At 44.5% G+C, this 5665-nt stretch overlaps 1 long non-coding RNA gene across 1 annotated transcript; it reads right to left on the bottom strand.

The window, feature by feature from the left end:
* Positions 1–1341: 1341 nt before the first annotated feature.
* On the bottom strand, positions 1342–1737 carry LOC134929437 (uncharacterized). Its single transcript, XR_010178561.1, has 2 exons — positions 1655–1737; positions 1342–1545 (listed from the first exon to the last, which is right to left on the bottom strand). It is a non-coding gene; the product is annotated as an uncharacterized LOC134929437 (long non-coding RNA).
* Between the last annotated feature and the right edge of the window lie 3928 nt (positions 1738–5665).

The raw sequence follows: 5665 nt of genomic DNA, 5'->3' as shown, positions 1-5665 counted from the left end.
TGGAGTTTTTGGTGGATTTGGAGAGGAGTTTGGTGATTGTTGAGTGCTGTACTGTGTGTGTAAGTAGTCTTGTCATATTTGTAGTATTGTTTTTTCACAGTTTGTCTACTTTTTTGTCCTTGTTTTTTTTTTTACAGTCTTTTGTCATTGTTTGTGAGTGAGTGAGTGAGCGTGTGTGTTGGCTGTGTGGTGTGTAGTAGTAGGAGTAGTGGAGGAGTGTGTTTTGTGTTTTGATTTTTCAGTGTTTTTTGTCGTTTGTCATGTCAGACTCAGAGGTCAGTGTGGTGGCGGAGGTTAGTGAGGTGGAGGCTGGTAGTGAGGTGGAGGCTGGTAGTGAGGTGGAGGCTGGTAGTGAGGTGGAGGCTGTTAGTGAGGTGGAGGGGGGTAGTGAGAGGGAGGAGGTTAGTGAGGAGGAGGAGGAGGGGGTGCCTGTTGCTGTATTTTCCAGTGATAGTGATGGTGTTGTGGCTCCGCAGCCACGCACCACTACCAAGACTGGCAGGAATATTAAGTTCAGCTATGCTGAAAACATGGCTTTGGTGCGTGAGCTGATGAAGCACCATCGCCAATTGTTTGGTCAGGATGCTGGCAAGGTGTCCTCCCGCAGGAAGTCTGTCCTGTGGGGGCAAGAAATACTTGCCGTGAATAGTGAGGGTGTGGTGAGGCGGACTGAGGACACGTGCCGCAAGAGGTTTTATGATATAAAGCGGCGTGTCAAGGCCAAGATGGCCAAAGAGGCCAAATCTGCACGAAAAACCGGAGGTGGCCCCCCTTTCCGGGCCACCTATCGGGACTGGGAGGAGCCTGTGCGGGCATTGATTCCTGCCGAAGTGGTGTCTGCTACTCATGTCCGGGATTCGGACCGACCCACGCAGGATGGTAAGTTTGATTTGTTAGATTTTTATTTAAATGTCCTCTAAATGTTGTAAATGTCATTTTTAAAGGATAAAGGATGCATAAATTGTGTTTCACATATTTCAGGCCTATGCACCCTTAAGGTGTGTTTGTGTTTCGAATTTGCTTTTTTCACCGTGCATTGGCTGTTTGGTAAATTTAATATTGCGCTAAAACATGTGCAATGGCTGCTGTTTTTTTTTTTGTAATAAAATAATTTTTGCGATATTGCTTGGACATCTGTGTTGTATGCTTATTTTATAAATAATTTTAGATTTATTTACTTCTGAAAAACGGTGCAATTATTCCAATATTACATTTTTCAAACATTTGCAAGTAGTCAATCTCTGCAATATCTGAGGCATAATTCTCAAATGTAACAGATTTATTGTGTGCAACATCATGTACATTTGGATATACAACACAAAATAATGAAGCTTGAAGCTCTTAATCAGAAATTATTTGTTTATCCAATACCTAATAGATGGTTACAGTACACTAAGGCTTTGCAGTTATAATTTTTACACAAAGCATGGTAATAATGTTTGGTCCACTTTTTCAACAGTCCCACAGACCAGCCGGCCAGACAGGCCTCAGACAAGTCAGGATGAGGCTGGGATTGCAGGTAAGACTTCACTGTAGTCACATATTCTGAAAACACATAGAAGTACAAAATATTAATGTTTATATTTTCACATAGGTTCTGCTTCTGGAAGCCGACCTCCTGTAAGGCGCCCATCACAGGGCTCGGGCCACTTACCCAGGAGGCCAAGTAAGACACGGCGTCTTGGCACGGAATCTGCGGCTCCATCATCCCCACCCAGGCGACGCATTTCGGCAGTGTCACCCCAGCCACCACTGGCACTATTGGCGAGTTCGCAGAGTGATGAGCCCCGATCACCTCAGTCATCTGGTGAGTAAAAACAGAAATTAAACACATAGGCAATAATATACACAGTACAGTTAATATGTTGTTAGTTGGTTTTGAGATTACATGTTTTCCAGAACAAGCAATGTGATGTTACGTCTTCAATTGCTAAAGGTGAAAATGTTTTTTTTTAAAAGGTCTTAGTGGATGATCTCGCCAACATCATTTTTAATAAATAACAGACATTTGTTTAAAATTTGGCCACACACGTGCACATTAAAATAAAATACCAATAAAATTCCCAAACAAAAACAGCATCCACAACATTATATTGTTCACACATCTCCCCTGTCCAGTATGTAGATGGCTTACTGGCTCCGCTCATCTGGACTATCCAGGTAAGTAGTCTATATCGTGGTCAGGGGAGGTGATATAACACTGTAATGCTGTGGAGGGGAGGTAGTTAGGTGTGGATTATGCAAATCTGTCTATGTGGCCGCCTGTGTTGGTATATATGTTTTTGAACAAAAAAAACATTATAAGTTTTGAAAAACAACGCCAAAAACTATACAAATGGAGTATTATGAATGTAGTAATGTGTAGAAGTAGCCTTTAAACAAATTGACAAATAAACATTGCATGTTGGCCACCCCATACAGAGCCCAGCATGATGGCCGACGTGGACCAGCAGGGACAAGACCAACAGGCAACCATCACACTGCAACTTACACCTGTTGACCCAAGCCAGCCAATACAGCTGCAGGATATCCCCCAAGCCTCCATCAGTCCACAACTGGCACAAGCTCCGCCCCCAACCCAAATACCAGATGACTTTTGGGCCAGTTGGACAAGCCAACAGGCCCAAAGCAATGCCAGCCTGACCGCACATACACAACACCTTGCCAGTCTGCCCCATCATCTACCGCGCATTAGTCGCAACTCGGGCAGACTGATTGTACAAGTAGGGCGAATGGCAACCTCAATGGAGCAAATAAGGGCTGACAACAGCCAAATGCTTGCTCATTTAACGCGCATCATAGATGAGCAACAGCGCCATCAGCAGGCACTCGTTCAGCTCATTCAGCACAACCAGGTTGTGAATGAGTCCTTATCCCGGATTGTAGCCAGCCACACTGCAACCAACACTCAACTGATTGCAAGCATTAATAATTTGAGCAGCAATATTACATTGATGGGAGCTCACCAAGTAACCTCCAGCTCGGGGACCACGACCCCTATCCAAACGCCAGTAACCTCCCCTGTTCGGCGTTCCTCCAGAGCACGTGCCAGTGAGCCAGCACAAAGCACAGCACCCAGCACACACAAGCGGAAAAAATAACCCCAATGTGATTTGCAAAATAAAAATTTGTATTTGACAAACACACAACTTCCTGTGTCCGTCTCAAACATTGTCGAAGCTGCTCTGTATGTATGTATGTTTTTCATGGGTAATGACTGAAAATGTATTTTTAGCATAAACTAAGTACAATGTACACACCACTATAAACAACAAACAGTAAGTTACAAAACACACAATAGAAAGTAGTGCAAAGTGTTTAGTCAAGGATAATTACAGCCTACTAAAACTGACCTGAAAAATAGCGCAGGATCACTTCTTGCCGTACCTGCCTCCCTACATATGTACTCACACTGTCACCAGATGGGTCTAACTCCTCTGCTTGCTGACTGCTTTCTCCCTCATCATGTGCCAGATGTTGGTTTAAACACAGATTATGGAGAAAACAGCAGCAGAACACAATTCTAGGCACCTTTGAGGGACTATACAACAAAAGGCCTGCAGATTTATCCAGACACCGAAACCGTGACTTCAGCACACCAAAACATCTTTCTATCACATTCCGCGTAGCCTTATGTGCATGATTGTAACTGTGTTCAGCAGGAGAATCAGGTTGGGACAATGGAGTAAGGAGCCAAGAGTAGCAGCTGTAACCCCCATCACCTGAAAAACAGATATAGTCAACATTAGTACATATGTTAGATTATTCTTTCACCTAATCAAAACTCGAGTTTGTGGTTAAAAGACATACACACAAAACATTTTAAACATACCCAACAGCCAGCCATCAGGCATTTGTCCGTCCTCAAATTTATCGAAGAGCGATGACTGACTGAGGATGAAGGAGTCATGGCAGCCACCAGGGTAACCTGCAACAACACTCATAATTTTTATGTTTGCATCACAGACCACCTGGACTTTAGTTGATTGTGCCAGATGCCTATTAGTATATATATATTGGCGGCCCTTAGGTGATCTCAGCTGAACGTGTGTGCAATCTATGGCCCCCAGCACATTGGGCATGCCAGCAAGCTCATAGAAAGCTACCCTGACAGCACTCCACTCCGACTCCTCGGTAGGGAAGCAGATTGAGGCATTAATGTGTGGCTCCAACACATCCAAAACCTGAGTGGACATTAAACAAGCTAAGGTGAGTGTCATGTTAGGTATTCTCTACAATACTGTGTTGTTTGTACTTACAGAAGCAACACTTAGACATAACCGCCTATGTATTTTTAGACTCACCTGATTCAAATATCTGGAAAAGGTGGGCTGTGAGATACCAATGACGTCGCCTGCCACAGCCTGGAAGCTCCCAGTAGCCATAAAGTGTAACACAGCCAGGAGTTTGTGTAGGCCTGAGACAGAGCGAGAGCGTGCTGTCTCAGGGTCTATGCCCAGTTTGACAAGGTCATACAGGTGGAAAATGTTGGTTCTATTTAGGCGGAACATCTGTATGACCCTATCATCGGACAATGCATTTAAGTTTAAACGCCCTCTAAAAAAACGAGGCTGGCGTAGCCTCCGCGGTACCTGGACAACCTGTTGACCATGTTCACTTACCTGGGCCTGATTCCTGGAAGCCTCATGGAGCAGTCTAAGGTATCCCACAGCAAACCAAAAATCATTGGCACACACCACAGCCGCCATTTCAGAGTGAGAGAAGTTCAAAATGTGCCTGGAACACTTTTATAGGGCCAAACATTCAGGTGTGAGTAATGGATAATTGAGTACACATGTAAACACGGTTTTCAAATGCTGGCGCGTTTTTTTTTAGGAAAAAAATACGATGTGTAATTTTTCGCGGCCGCGAATGCATTTTCACGGCAGCAATTACAATTACGAATGGATAGTAAATGACCGAGATTCATATCTAAACAGGCGTAATTTGACCGATGGTGTATTCATTCGTAATTTTTTACTTGGACTTGCAAAAAAATACGAATGCCCTCATCTCTGCCGTGATTAGTGTTTAGTAAATTACCGAGATGACACTTTGCTGAAAAAACGGCATCTCGGTCAAAATCGGGAGCTTAGTAAATTTACCCCTCTGTCTGAGTACTCCTCCTAAGCTCCAGTAAATGAAGTGTCACTGTCTCACTCTGTCACTAGTATAACTAACTAATACTATCAGCAAAATTCTGCACTCTCTGTCTGAGTACTCCTCCTAAGCTCCAGTAAATGAAGTGTCACTGTCTCACTCTCACTCTCCTATCTATTTCTTCTCTAAACGGAGAGGACGCCAGCCACGTCCTCTCACTATCAATCTCAATGCACGTGTAAAATGGCGGCAACGCGCGGCTCCTTATATAGAATCCGAGTCTCGCGATAGAATCCGAGCCTCGCGAGAATCCGACAGCGTCATGATGACATTCGGGCGCGCTCGGGTTAACCGAGCAAGGCGGGAAGATCCGAGTTGCTCGGATCCGTGTAAAAAAAGCTGAAGTTCGGGCGGGTTCGGATTCCGAGGAACCGAACCCGCTCATCACTAATTAACACTCCCCCTATTGCCTAACCCCTCCCCCCCCCAGCCAACCCTAACCTTCCCCTACAGCCTAACCCTAACTGCCAGCATCCTCAGACCTCACAGACATTCTAATGATATT

The sequence above is a fragment of the Pseudophryne corroboree genome, chromosome 5 (genome assembly GCF_028390025.1).
Source record: "Pseudophryne corroboree isolate aPseCor3 chromosome 5, aPseCor3.hap2, whole genome shotgun sequence".
Taxonomy (NCBI): domain Eukaryota; kingdom Metazoa; phylum Chordata; class Amphibia; order Anura; family Myobatrachidae; genus Pseudophryne; species Pseudophryne corroboree.
This window is presented reverse-complemented; position numbering and strand designations above follow the sequence as displayed.